This window comes from Bos indicus, chromosome 8 (genome assembly GCF_029378745.1).
Source record: "Bos indicus isolate NIAB-ARS_2022 breed Sahiwal x Tharparkar chromosome 8, NIAB-ARS_B.indTharparkar_mat_pri_1.0, whole genome shotgun sequence".
Lineage (NCBI taxonomy): Eukaryota > Metazoa > Chordata > Mammalia > Artiodactyla > Bovidae > Bos > Bos indicus.
The window spans coordinates 104068309-104083437 of NC_091767.1; the positions used below are offsets into that span (position 1 = coordinate 104068309).

General features: G+C 42.5%; 1 long non-coding RNA gene across 2 annotated transcripts; it reads left to right on the forward strand.

The window, feature by feature from the left end:
• The first annotated feature begins 2294 nt into the window (after positions 1 to 2294).
• Positions 2295 to 13296, forward strand: LOC139184659 (uncharacterized). 2 transcript variants are annotated; one of them, XR_011568216.1, is made up of 5 exons: positions 2295 to 7077; positions 7757 to 7891; positions 10455 to 10530; positions 11539 to 11638; positions 12018 to 13296. It is a non-coding gene; the product is annotated as an uncharacterized lncRNA (long non-coding RNA). The 2 variants fall into 2 exon arrangements; XR_011568215.1 differs by having other exon boundaries at positions 2295 to 7891.
• The last annotated feature ends 1833 nt before the right edge of the window (positions 13297 to 15129 follow it).

The window sequence follows — 15129 nt, forward strand, 5'->3', positions numbered from 1 at the left end:
AAAGCCACTTGGAAGCAGTAACCCGGGACAAAAACCTCATTTCCCAGACTTCCTTGTAGTTAATGTGACCATGTTATTAAATTCTGACTAACAGGGTATAAATGGAATTAGTGTGGACATTTTTTCAGGAAATATTTTTAAAGGCAGGTGCATGATTTTCTCCTCCTGACTGTCATGGAGTCTGTGGGTATGTCATTTAGCTTACTAATATGTTACAGTGAGTGTGTGCTGAGGCTCAAGGTCTAGAGGAAAATGACTCATTCACCATCTTGGACCTATTTGGTTCTGATCAGTTTATGTCATTTCCTCGGGCTATGTCATTTTTAAAGGTTGTGCCCTGCCCCTTCTCCTCCTGTTTCAGTTCCAAATCATTTATCTCATAGGATATATGACTGCCAGGAGAAATATCAACAACCTCAGAGATGCAGATGATAACACTCTAATGGCAGAAAGTGAAGAGGAACTGAAGAGCCTCTTGATGAGGGTGAAAGAGGAGAGTGAAAAAACTAGCTTGAGACTCAACATTAAAGAAAAAAAAAGGCCATGGCATCCAGTCCCATCACTTCATGGCAAACAGAAGGGGGAAAAAATGGAAACAGCGGCAGATTTTATTTTCTTGGCCTACAAAGTCACTGCTGACAGTGACTTCAGCCATGAAATTAAAAGACACTTGCTCCTTGGAAGGAAAGCTACGAAAAACCTAGGCAGCATATTAAGAAGCAGAGGTGTCACTTTACTAACAAAGGTCTGTATAGTCAAAGCTATGGTTTTTCCAGGAACTATGTAGGGATGTAAAAGTGGGACCATAAAGAAGACTGAGTCCCAAAGACTTGATGCTTTCGAACTGTGGTGCTGGAGAAGACTCTTGAGAGTCCCTTGGACTGCAAGGAAATCAAACTAGTCAATCCTAAATGAAATTAATCCTGAATATTCATTGGAGGGACTGATGCTGAAGCTGAAACTCCAATACTTTGGCTATCTGATGCAAAGAGCAGACTTATTTGAAAAGATCCTGATGCAGGGAAAGAATGAAGGCAAAAGGAGAAGAGAGCAGCAGAGGATGAGATGGTTAGATAGCGTTACTGATCCAATGGACGTGAATCTGAGCAAGCTGTGGGAGATAGTGAAAGACAGGGGAGCCTGATGTGCTGCAGTCAATGGGGTTCTCAAAGAGTTGGACATGACTTAGCAAATGAACACCAACAGTGTTTGCCACTGATTTAACAAACACATTTGTCATATATTAAATTCATATCTATACAGAAACATTAGAAGAATAATGACAAGAAACTTCATAAATATGATTTAAAAATAAATATCCACAGATCCAATATGTTCATCAAATCTCAAGGTGGAAAAACACAGAGAAAACTACACAAAGGAGCATATTAATTAAATTTCTGAAAACAAAAGATACAGAGAAAAATCTTAAAAACATCCAAAAAAGTTTGAATAAATGGATAAATATATTAATACAATTTTTCATGAAAGACCACGCATGTCAGAAGAAGAGAAAAAAATTTTTAAGGTGTTGAAAGAAAATAAGAAACTATAAAACTAGATTTACATATCTGAGAAAATATTCTTCAATATTGAAAGGAAAATAAAGACTTTTTCAGGAAAAAAAACACTAAATTTTTGACTAACAAATCTGGATTATAAGAAGTATTAAAAATAAAGTTCTTCACATGAAAGGAATATGATGAAAATTTGGATCTGCAGAGAGAAATGAAAAGCTGCAGAAATGGTATATGTAAAATAATTTTTATTTAAGTGTATTAAATTTCTAAAACTATTGATTAATGAAAGCAAAATCAAACAAATATATTGTGGATTTTAATCTATATACAAATACATTTTACCATAAAATAGCACAAAGTACATGAAGAGGTGAATGGAAGAATACTAGTACAAGGTTTTTAACCTGTATATGAATTAGAATATATGTTGAAGATAGATTGCAATGAATTAGAGGTGCACACTGTGAACTTAGTGAACAAACAGCAAAGTATTGTTAAACAAAGAAGTAGTGCTTGTAAGCCAATAGTGAAATTAAAATAAAATGATAAAACATATTAAAATATAACCAAAAGAAGACAGGGAAAGAGAAAAGAGGGAGCAAAGAACATTTGGGACAAATTCAAAACAAACAAGAAGGTAAGTTTAAACATATTATTAATTATACTGAATATAAATGGTAAACATTCCCATGAAAAGGCAGAAGTTAGTCAGACTGGATGAAAATGCAGGACCCACTGTGTACTGCCTATAAGGAAATCACTTTAACCATAAGTTAAAATTCAAAGTATTGAAAAAAGACGTAACGTTTTAAAAGATGTACACATACTAATTATAAGAAAGAAAAACAGCTATGTTAATATCAGACAAAATAAAGTTCAAAATAAGAAATATTATCAGGACTAACAAGGGATGTTTTATAGGAATATGAAGGTAATTCATCAAGAAGACATAATCCTAAACAGTACCAGTTTAACATAGCCTTAAAATATAATGGACAAAGTTGAAAGAAAAATTATTTAAAAGGGGAGTAGTAGCAATATCTGTGTGGCATGTGGGGTCTTAGATCTCTGACCAGGGATCGAACCCATGCCCCCTGCATTGGAAGTGAGGTGTCATAACCTCTGGGCTGCCAGGGAAATTTCTGAAAGAAGAATTAGATAAATCCACAATTATATTTGGAGACTTTACCATTGCTCTGCACTTTACCATTGTGCTGCACTCAATATGCCAGCAAATTTGGAAAACTCAGCAATGGCCACACGACTGGAAACGGTGAGTTTTCATCCAATCCCTAAGAAAGGCAATGCCAAAGAATGTTCAAACTACCACACAACTCCACTCATCTCACAAGCTAGAAAAGTAATGCTCAAAATTCTCCAAGCCAGGCTTCAGCAGCACGTGAACCATGAACTTCCAGATGTTCAAGCTGGATTTAGAAAAGGCAGAGGAGTCAGAGATCAAATTCCCAACATCCGTTGGATCATCGAAAAAGCAAGAGAGTTCCAGAAAAACATCTACTTCTGCTTTATTGACTATGCCAAAGCCTTTGATTGTGTGGATCACAACAAACTATGGAAAATTCTTCAGTTCAGTTCAGTTCAGTCACTCAGTCGTGTCTGACTCTTTGCGACCCCATGAATCACACCATGCCAGGCCTCCCTGTCCATCACCAACTCCCAAAGTCCACCCAAACCCAAGTCCATCTAGTCAATGATGCCATCCAACCATCTCATCCTCTGTCGTTCCCTTCTCCTCCTGCCCTCAATCTTTCCCAGCATCAGGGTCTTTTACAGTGAGTCAGCTCTTTGCATCAGGTGGCCAAAGTATTGGAGTTTTAGCTTCAACATCAGTCCTTCCAATGAACACCCAGGACTGATCTCCTTTAGGATGGACTGGTTGGATCTCCTTGCCGTCCAGGGACTCTCAAGAGTCTTCTCCAACACCACAGTTCAAAAGCATCAATTCTTTGGTGCTCAGCTTTCTTTACAGTTCAACTCTCACATCCATACATGACCACTGGAAAAACCATAGCCTTGACTAGACGGACCTTTGTTGGCAAAGCAATGTCTGTGCTTTTTAATATGCTATCTAGGTTGGTCATAACTTTCCTTCCAAGGAGTAAGTGTCTTAATTTCATGGCTGCAATTATGATCTGCAGTGATTTTGGAGCCCCCCCAAAATAAAGTCTGACACTGTTTCCACTGTTTCCCCATTTATTTGCCATGAAGTGATAGGACCGGATCCCATGATCTTAGTTTTCTGAATGTTGAGACCAGGGATGGGAATACTAGACCACCTGACCTGCCTCCTGAGAAATCTGTATGCAGGTCAGGAAGCAACAGTTAGAACTGGACATGGAACAACAAACTGGTTTCAAATCGGGAAAGGAGTGTATCAAAGCTGTATATTGTCACCCTGCTTATTTAACTTATATGCAGAGTACATTATGCGAAATGCTGGGCTGGATGAAGCACGAGCTGGAATCAAGATTTCTGGGAGAAATATCAATAACCTCAGATACGCAGATGACACCACCCTTATGGCAGAAAGGGAAGAAGAACTGAAGAGCCTCTTGATGAAAGTGCAAGAGGAGAGTGAAAAAAGTAGGCTTAAAACTCAACAGTCAGAAAACTAAGATCATGGCATCTGGTCCTATCACTTCATGGCAAATAGAGTGGGAAACAGTGACAGACTTTATTTTTTGGGGTTCCAAAATCACTGCAGATGCTGACTGCAGCCATGAAATTAAAAGATGCTTGCTTCTTGGAAGAAAAGTTATGACTAACCTAGAGAGCACATTAAAAAGCAGGCATTACTTTGCTGACAAAGGTCCATCTAGTCAAAGCTATGGTTTTTCTAGTAGTCATGTATGGATGTGAGATTTGGATTATAAAGAAAGTTGAATGCCAAAGAATTGATGCTTTTGAACTGTGATGTTGGAGAAGACTCTTGAGAGTCCCTTGAACTGCAAGGAGATTAAAGCAATCAATCCTAAAGGAAATCAGCCCTGAATATTCATTGGAAGGACTGATGCTGAAGCTGAAACTCCATTACTTTGGCCACCTGATGTGAAGAACTGACTTACTTGAAAAGACCCTGAAGCTGGGAAACATTGAAGGTGCGAGGAGAAGGGGCTAACAGGATGAGATGTTTGGATGGCATCACCAGCTCGATGGATATGAGTTTGAGCAAGCTCTGGGAGTTGGTGATGAACATGGAAAGCTGATGTGCTGCAGTCCATGGGGTCGCAAAGAGTTGGACACGACTGAGTGACTGAGCTGAACTGAAGCTTTGCTCTTCCTATGACTGATATAAATTTAGACAGAAAGTTGCTAAAGATATAGAAGAACTGAACAGCATCAACAAAACTGACATATAAATAACATTTATAGATGTTACGACGTTCTATAAATGACACTTATAGAGCACTCTACCCACGACAGCAGAGTTTACATTCTTTTCAAGAACTTACAGTGCATTTACCAAGATAGTCTTGTCTGTATGCTGAATCATGAAACAGTTCTCAATAAAATTGAAAGGACTGAAGTTGTGCAGGGTATATTAATTGATGATAGAAGAAATAAATTAGAAATCAGTAACAAAATGTAATTCCTGAATATTTGGGAATTAAACAACATACTTCTAAATAATCCATAGTTCCAAAAAGATAATACCAAGTAAACTTAAGAACAGCAGTTGAACTGGAAAGTAGAGGGAAGTTCTACCTTTAAATACTTACATTAGAACATTAAAAAGATTAAAAATTAATGATCTGAGATTTTACCCCTAAGCACTGTGTCAATTATTTCTTACAAATTATCATAAGTTGTGTTCATTGTCACTCCATTAAAAATGTTTTCTAGCTTCCCTTATGTTGTTAGAACAACATTGCATGCTGTGGGAAGCAACAGAGATCAGGCCACCTTCAAGACCTAAACCACAAAGGCTGGTTGTCTTTACCTCCTTTAATTCATTAGTGTGACCCCTACAAAAGTCACGTGGTTCCTGGAGGGCAATCGAATCTGCTGCAGACGCAACCCAGATGGAACTCCAGTTGCAGCTGTTATGCAAGACATGCTATCTTTAATAGGGTAGTTAATAGAGTCTTAAATACATGACCTGTGGCCACTTGTATGAAAAATATGTTCTTCCCATCTCTAACAGAAAAGGGAGTAATATACAGTTTGTATTTACTTAGAGCATGTGACAACCTACATTAGTCATGCCCCAGGGTTATATTAACTTTCTTTCCCTCTGTCATAATATATTCTGAGGAAACGTGAACTGTCTGAACATTAGGAGGAATATCACACTTATATTCATGATGTTGTGATTCATGGACCATATATGGAAGGACAGTTAGGTGCATTAGACATGTTGATAAGACATATGCACTCTTCCTAGGGGGTAAGAGATAAACCCTATGAAGATGCACTTTGAATGAGCAGTGATTCCTTTGGACAGGAGTAGACACATAAGTCAGGTGTGGCCTTGCCTTTCTTGCCTGCAGAGCCCTACCTAATATCATCACTGTCTGGGAGCTTAAAAGACTCCACTGTTCACCGCCAGAGGATCCCACATGCCATTCTGTCAGACAAGGGGACCCATTTCACTTTTAATTGATTAATTAATGCCTTCGCTGTGTCACGCAGGTGGTTCTGTTGCGGTGCACGGGCGCTCGAGTTGTGGCTTGTGGGTTCAGTAGTTGCGGTACTAGGGCGTAGTTGCACCGTGGCATGTGGGGTCATGGTTCACTAACCAGGGATCAAACCCGTATCCCCAGCGTTGCAAGGTGGATTCTCACTGGATCACCAGGGAAGTCCCAAGGACCCACTTTATAGTGAAGGAGGCATTGGAGACTCACTTATCATATCATGTTCCACTCCGTCCAGACGCTGACAACCTAATAGAGTGATGGAGTGGGTTGCTGAAGACACAGCTGAGGCATTCGTGTGAGAACAAGGTGTCGTCTTCCAGGACGCAGTGTGTACTCTAGACTGATGATCTTTGTATGTCACTGTGCCCTCAAACGGAGAAGGCAATGGCACCCCACTCCAGTACTCTTGCCTGGAAAATCCCATGGATGGAGGAGCCTGGAAGGCTGCAGTCCATGGGGTCGCTGAGGGTCGGACACGACCGAGCAACTTCACTTTCACTTTTCACTTTCATGCACTGGAGAAGGAAATGGCAACCCACTCCAGTGTTCTTGCCTGGAGAATCCCAGGGACGGGGAGCCTGGTGGGCTGCTGTCTATGGGGTCTCACAGAGTCAGACATGACTGAAGTGACTTAGCAGCAGTGCCCTCAAAAGGTAGAATATATGCACTGGTAACCAGGGGGATGACAGTGGGAGTATCCTTACTTGGGGAATTTATGAATCCCTTATAGAAAATCTGAATTCTGAGTGTTCAGAGGTTTTGGTTAACAAAAGGGAGGACTTTCAAGGGAACATGGAGAGAGACCATGGAAATATAGTTTATTACTGTTTCCAGGGTGCTTTGGGCTCCTTGTCCTAAGAGAACATCATTCAAGAGTTGGAGTCACCATCCTGAAAAAGGTAATTACTTCTGACTGTAAGGAGGAGAAAGTGCTTAGCAACGACAAGAAGGAATGTTTGGTCTCCGGGGATCCACTGTGGCCTACTTTTGGTGTTGCTCTACCCCTGTTGATAGTAAATGGATGACAGCATCAGTCACAGTCTAAGTTGGGAGTTGGGCAGGTGACCAGGGCCTCAGACTTCTCCCCAGTGAATGGGTCATGCTGCTATGTTCCAGCTGAGAATGAGGGGAAATCTAGCATGCGTGGTGGCACAGGGAATGACAGTGACTTAAAGCCCCAAGGCAAATTTCAGTATGGTTGGCGGTGTAGTTTCTCCATAAAACTTTCAGAATCCTGAAGGCATGTTTCCGGAACTAATATGAAGTGAGTCCAAGCAGCGCAGGCTGTGGGCTCTAGTGGTTGCTGTAATACGCTGCCCTGGTGATTATGGGGGCAACATTCTAGCCCTGGCGAGAGAACTAACACATAACCTTGCTCGTACCATTGCTAATTTGAGTCTATGTTACATCAGCCAAACCTACAGCCTACCTATCTAGTGCAGCCATAAAGCAGGTAATACCACTGTCGTGTTGGGACATCTAGGGTTGTTCATAGGAGATCAGATTGTGAGGCCAGCACTTTACCATTATAAGTGAAACTCTGCCCAGAGAGTTATAACTGCTTCTCTGTCTCCCTAGTTACACGTCTCAGCAGATGCATCCCTGTGGCTCAGGGCTCGCCCATCGTTTTTGCTGAGTGCTTTGGCAGATATAACTCATGGTGGAGAAGAAGATGGAAAAGAGCACACGGAGATGTTTCCCTAAAGCTTTCAGGTTTCAGTTCAAAAACCATCATTCTTTGTTTTTTCTCCTTTTTGAGAACGTCTGAAATAATCTCTCAATCAGTTAATACAGAATTGCATTGCTTTGCAAGTGTGTGACTCACTCACATAATTTCACATCATTAAATGCCTCTTCAGAGATGTAAAGCTCTTCATTATTCCTCTGCTAGAAATGGGAGACATGGCAAGAAATTCCAGGGAGGCCTCTATTTCTGACTCATCTGTTCTTCTAGGGTCCTGAATTCAAAGGTCATTATTTGAATAAGTCACATCAAGTCAGGGGCAAATGTTTTTCACTTGTAAGATGGGACACTTTGTCTCAGGGCAATAATTACCGTTGACAGTCACACAGAGGAGTTGAGTGAACTGACCAAGATTAACTTTGGTTCAGTACTCCCCCTCAGATTCCTTCAAGGAGGCTACCCATAGCTGAGAGAAGCGGAGGGGCTCTCTGTGAAGTCACTTGACTGGAGCAAAGGGTGGTTGGATGAAGGCAAATGTGAGATGAGGTTGCCCTTGGGGGAGCTTCAGAGCAGAGCTTGAGATAGCCCAGAGTTGAACTTGAAAAAAACAAAGGTTAGAACCTTCAAATAAGAACCAGAGAAGTGGCTTAAAAGGGTCCATGTTCTTTAGGCAAACAATTCTCTTCTTGGGATTCATCTGAAGGTGAGCTTAATGGGTATGAGCAGTGGTATCCACAAAAACAGCCAGGGTAGAATTGCTTATAGCATTGATGTGATGGGAACAGCCTAAACAGTCAACAGTAGACAAGTGTCACAATAAAGCATGGCACAATTGTATAGTGGAATATTGTGTGTCCAATAGAAATGATGATGGGTTGTTCTTAATTTTTGGCTTATAGACCCTTTCAAGTCTCCAGGAACCATAGATCTTCTCCCCATAAAAAGCCATATATGCACATACACATACACTTCAACTTTCAATTTTAGAAATCTTCCCAATTTCTATGTGACACTATCTTAAGAATCCCTGTGTTAGATGTATTTTTAATAACCTACAAAGTGGTTTGTACACAGCATATGTTTTGCATGAAAAAAACAGTTTACAAAATAGCATGTGTGAGACGACAAAATTTTATAAGAAAAGTGTAAATATCCTTCCAGCTGTGCAGAAAAAATCTGAAAGTTGGCCGTCATGCAATTAGAGTACACAAGAGAGAGCTCACAGTTCCGAGGACTCTGGGGGAAGCCAAGTGTGTGGCAACTGTACCCAGGGGCCCCATCTTCTGTTGAGGTAGATCTAGGGGCCTGGGCTTCCCTGGTGGTTGAATAGTAAAGAATTTGCCTGCAATGCAGGAGACCCGGGTTCGATCCCTGGGTCAGGAAGGTCCCCTACAGGAGGACATGGCAGGCAACCCAATCCAGTATTCTTGCCTGGAAAACCCTGTGAACAGAGGAGTCTGGCAGGCTACAGTCCCTGGGGTCACAAAATAGTCAGACATGACTGAGCAGCTGAGCATACACTCTAAGGGCCTGGCACTGCCTGATCCGAGGGGCCCTGTCCCTGCTCTTGCAGGGAGTATGCTCCTGAATATTTGCATGATCACTATCACTTCTTCCTCCAGGTGCCATTTCTTGAGAACCTGCAGGGATCTCCTGAAAGTATGACATTGAGTCCCAAGTGTCAGACCTTGGGGAATGGAAACATATACAAGGGAGAGAGACAAAGATGGAAAGGGAGCCAGGGTCCATGTGAAGGAAAGATTAGTGAAAGATTCTAGGAGTCTAACCCGGAGAGGAGATGACTAAGAACGATCAAGGTCATTGTCTTCATGCATTTGAAGACTATCACAGGGAAGAGGAGATGCAGTTTTTGTACAGTAATTAGACTAATGTATATTATGCACAGTGGCCTAGGCTTTGTGTTAAAAGCAGGAGAAATCGCTGATGAAGTTTCTCTTATGTAATAGGGAAAGGCAGAGGGTTTAATGAACATTCCAATATGGTCTGCTGTATCCTACACAGTAAAGATAAGTCAGGGTGGAAAGGAACAGTTGAGCTACTCGACCTGGGGAAGTTGTAGTGGATTTTAAGGATGGACAAAACTTTTCCAGGTTTAGAAATATGAATTCCAGACAGGAAAAACAATGCATACCATGGCCAGAGGCGTGATAAGTGGATTTTGTAGAGGAAAGAGGTTTAGGTGGCTTCCCAAGAGTGAAGAACCTCAAGTTCTGTGCTGAGACATTCAAAACTGTGCTGTGGGAGCCATGGAAATATCACCTCTCCCTCACCTGCCTGTGCATCCAGGTCTAACGATGGCAGGTCCGAATTGCCGTGGGAAAGAAGGACTCTCCATCAGGCAGACGCTCGTCAGCCCCTTTCTGGACATGAATCAGAGTATCAACTACTGGATGGGGTGCTGGACAGGACTTTATGATCCCGTCCACCCCAAAGAGTGACCCCAGCTTCAGCTTTTCAGGGAGGTGTATTTATGCGTCTCCCTCTGTGAAAGATATGTCTTTCAAGTATCTTTCACAAAGGTATCATTTGTTTTTGCTTTCTAATTCAGTAAACTTTTTATTATCTTAATAGCTGGGTACCAGAATTCATCTACAAAGTGATCATTCTTACTTGGAAAGCTCACCTGTCACGTTACTCTGAGTGCCAGGTAAGACTCCAAGGGGGTTGGTAAGAATGCAAGCAAAACAAACAAACAAGCCAAAGTCTAGCTAAGCTGTCCAGCTTGGGAACATGAGGCGTTCATAGGTCTGCCTGTGTCTCTGTATCAGTGAGGAAGAGGAGTGAGGGGCTTATAAGGGAGTAGGGGAGGAGGGATTAGAGACGGGCTGAGACCGAGGACTGCACGGAGTAGGGCCAGAGACACTGTGCACAGATTCTGCAGACTGCAGGGGCTCAGGTTGGCTGGCTGAGGGGCCAGGGTAGGGCTGCAACAAAACCACTGCTTCCCTCTCCAAGTCCCTTGGTCTGTGAGCACGTGGACAGAGTGCCTCTATGGCTTCGAGGTGACCCTGGGAAAAACATCCTGTGGGAATTCCCTGGTGGCAGGGTGGCCAACAGAGTTTCACAAGGGAGCTCTTCAACGTTGGATTTGAAGCTGTTGGTAGGTAACCCCTTTCCTATCTCTATGTAAATCTTCAAGTAAATCTGCTATACTTATCAGCTCTTTGTGCAAGATGCCACACATGTGTGAATGTGTGTGTAGAATTGAGGAAGGGTGGATTTCTTGCCTGGTTTGTAGTCACATGGTATAAACAGCACTTGAAGAATCAGGGATCAGATGTGGAGACATCGGAATGCAGTCTGTTGCTGGAAATCCACAGAAACCCCAAAGCCTTTGCTTTTCCATTGAGCATGAAGTTAATGATTTGAGCCAGTTTATCTGGATTTCAAGGGCGGAAGGAAACAAATGACATCGGAATTATATTTATAGTTTCAGTGCCTCCAGCAAGATGTCATTGCTACATTAATTTTATGACTGTCTGTCTCTTTCTCAAGTAAGCTGCTATTGTATCATGCGTAGTTTACACAAGTCATGGGAGTTTTCAGGAAGCTGTTTAAAACACCTCTTATATGAGCAAATGGAGATTTGTATTTCCAGGATCTGATAGAAGATAGTTCATTCATGCACTAGATCTTCTGAAATGTATTTTTATAGACAATAATTGGATGAACTAGCTGAATGCAACACAAGGCATGGAAGGGCAAGCCGTTACCTGTCCTGAGTTCAAGACCCAGCTCACGTGCTACGTCACTGTGTGAGTACCCCCAAGCTCTCTGATACGTAATTGTTCCATGACCCTGAAGTGTTGAGCATAAATGGTGCTTCACTACAACTTGGAAGCCTAAAAGATTTCTAACAATATGTATGATATTTTCCTAATCCTCTTTTTCAGTTGACTCCTTCCCAGAGGGGCCTCATGTTGCCTGTCTTTGCTTTGCTGTCTTTTAGTTTCTGCTTCTCCCCTCCTTTTTCATATGTCCTGGGGGAACTTTTATTTTCATCTAGTTCAGGGTTCCTTTACCTCTACACTCTTGAGCTCACGGGTTCAATGATCATTTGTTGCAGGCAGGGGCTGGGGTGTCCTGTGCTTTGTAAGATATTGAGCAGATGCATCCTTGTTTTCTCCTCACCAGATGCCAGTGCACTATTCTCCCGGCTGAAATGGATGGAAATATCTCCAGACACATGCCAATATCCCTCCGGGAGCCAAACAATACACCCTCCCCTCCAGTTTGGTGAATATCCAAGTTTGATGAATATTAAATTATTCTTGCCAGTGAGAAGTGGAAATTGAGGATTCTTCCTGGTTTCCATCCCCCTTCCCTCACTCTCTCTCTCTCTCTCTAACACACACACACACATACACACACACACACATGCATACTCACACATCACTGACGCTCATCTTCATCCTCTCATACTGACACAGATATTATTTCTCTAAGGCAGCTCAGTCAGTGGCACGGTAGGTATTTCCCACTGTGGGAGCACTCCCATCATGGGAGCAGGACTTGGTGAGGATGGAGGGCAGTCTTTCCTCTCTGGGTTCATCCTCTGATTCCCAGGGTGGGTGGAGACATCTGCACTGCTGGAACTCCGTGATCAATACTTGAAGCTGAGGCCCAACATGACTTTACAATTTATTCCAGAAAATCTTTGCCCAGAAAGACAAACCAGTAAATAACTTTGTTCTGAACCTCAGGCAGCTCATTAAAAAAATTTTTTTTTTTGTCCTTCTCAGTATGACTGATGCTCACCTGGGCAAACATCACCTTTCACAGGACAACAAATTGCTCAACCGGGCAAACTGTCTTGTTCATCAAACAACTGTTTACTCATGAACACACCCTTCAGGGCTCTAGCCTTTCTACTCCTAAGCTATAAGAACAAAGACCTTCCTGAAACACTTAAGTTCAGACCACAGGACTCTCTAGTAATGCCACCCTTGCCCTCCCCTTTCTGAGACACAAAAAACCTCTCCGGGTGGTGTTCTCCCTGATGTGATAGTAAAAACTCAACTCCGCCTGCTAAATGAAGTCCTCTTTGGGGAACTGGCAGTCCCCTAGAGCCTGTCTGCTTTTAAAGGAGGGGTTGCCATCATAAAGCATGGATCCAGTGATGCTTATCAAAAGACCAGGAAGAAATTTTGAAACAGCAGCTCGTCTGCATCTTTGCCCAGATAGATTCCTAGTTATGGTGTCCCCACATTGCACTCTATAAGCAGAAAGGAAGCAACAAGTGGATTTAGGATTCTCTTGCCCACAAAGGGTGAGTTTAAGCAGAGTAGAGTCAGGGTCGCGAGTTTCATAAGCAGAGAAAATATGGAAAGCATAGGAACACACGTACACAACACACAGCACACACATGCACACACACACACGCATACACACGCACTTTGGAATGATGGAATATTTCACTTTTATTACTTTGCCATATTTAACGTGTGTTTCTTAATGAAAATGTTTTATTATTGTTAATCAGAATACTTGCTGCTATAATTTTAGATGGAATTATATGTGAATATAATTCTCTCCTAGCATATACTGGGATATTCAGGATCTTGGCTTCAAAAACTACTGCAGAGTTGGGAGTGTATCATCTGTAGAAAGCGTTAATTAATATGAAGTGTGAATGGAAAGAATTGTGATTACGTCTCCTTTTTTCCCCTTTGCATTTCTTTAACCACCTCAAGGTTACTAGAAAATGCACTTATTAGTGAGATGGAGTGGGTAGCCTCTGGGGCATATGTCAGGATACAATAACCAGCAGTAAAATAAGTCACACTGCTGATACTCAGAGAGACGGAAGGATATAAAACCAGGAGATCCTTGACCCAGTAGGTCACTATAAAGATGAACTTCTAGGTTTGGCTTCATCTCTGGTTGTTTTAGTTGCTGAGTCATATGACTTTGGCCACTGAGTCAAGTCTTTGCAACCCCATGGACTGTAGCCATCCATGCTTCTCTGTCCATGGGGCTTCCCAGGTAATAATGCTAGTGGGTGGCCATTTCCTTCTCCAGGGGATCTTCCTGGCTTTTCCTCTACTACTTCCTAGCTGTGAAACCATGAGCAAAACGCTTCACTTTTTAGCTATAGTTTATTCACCTGCTAAGGTGAGATGTCTATACCTGCCCAATGAGCCTCACGGATTTGTTGTAAAAACCAAAAGAGATACTGCAGAAAAACATGTTTAGGAACCAGTTCAAATTCATTTTATTATGAGAATACCTCTTACTTTTTCAAATTGATATAACCATTGGTTAACATAAACTCCCTGGAGAAGGAAATGTTGACCCATTCCAGTATTCTTGCCTGGGAAATCCCATGGACAGACGACTTGGTGGGCTTGCAGTGCACGGGGTCACGAAGAGTTGGACACGATGCAGCGGCTAAACACCACCACCGCCACCACCACCACCAACATAAACTCCCGCACCTGGTGTGAATTCTAGAGCTATTCAGTTCAACGGGATTGCTCCAGGCAGACACAGGTATTTGGGGATCTCTGTCTTGTCTTAGAGTACTGTGGCCTGGCACTGTACCAGGAGCCTGGCTGGAGACCCCAGCTTGCAGCCTAGTTCTCCTAGTGTGTGCAGGCGCTGGGTGCACCCACTGAGAGAATCCCTAGGTGGAATGCAGAGGATTGCTTGCATCACCATCCTTCAGCCTAGCCTGTAATCCACGAATTGGATTTTCTAGCGTGGAGCCTATGGGTTTTTCTAGTGGCTCAGCCGGTAAAGAACCAGCCTGCAATGTGGGAGACCTAGGTTCTATCCCTGGGTCAGGAAGATGCCCTAGAGAGGGTAATGGCAACCCATTCCAGTATTCTTGCCTGGAGAGTTCCATGGACAGATGAGCCCAGAGGGCTACAGTGCATAGGGTTGCAGAGAGTCGGACGTGACTGAGCAAGCAGCACTTTCACTTTCAGGGTGGAGTCAGGGGAATGGGAGGAATGAGGGAGGAACAGATAAATGTCTGTCTCCTGTACCCACTACTGTGTCCTCACCAGCTTCTAGTAAGTGTTACCTGATATAACACCAGGAGTCAGTACACGTATATAGTCTATATGTGATTGTGCCGTTACAAGTTTCCAAAGCTTAAGTAATCTGCCCCAGGTCACAGAATTCATCACAGCAGAGCAAAAATTCACATCCAGCTGCATAAATTCCATTCTGCTTTACTCCATCTGAGCAAGATTTCGGGGATTTGTAGATTAGCGCTGTGGGGTAGGACAGCATCAGTACT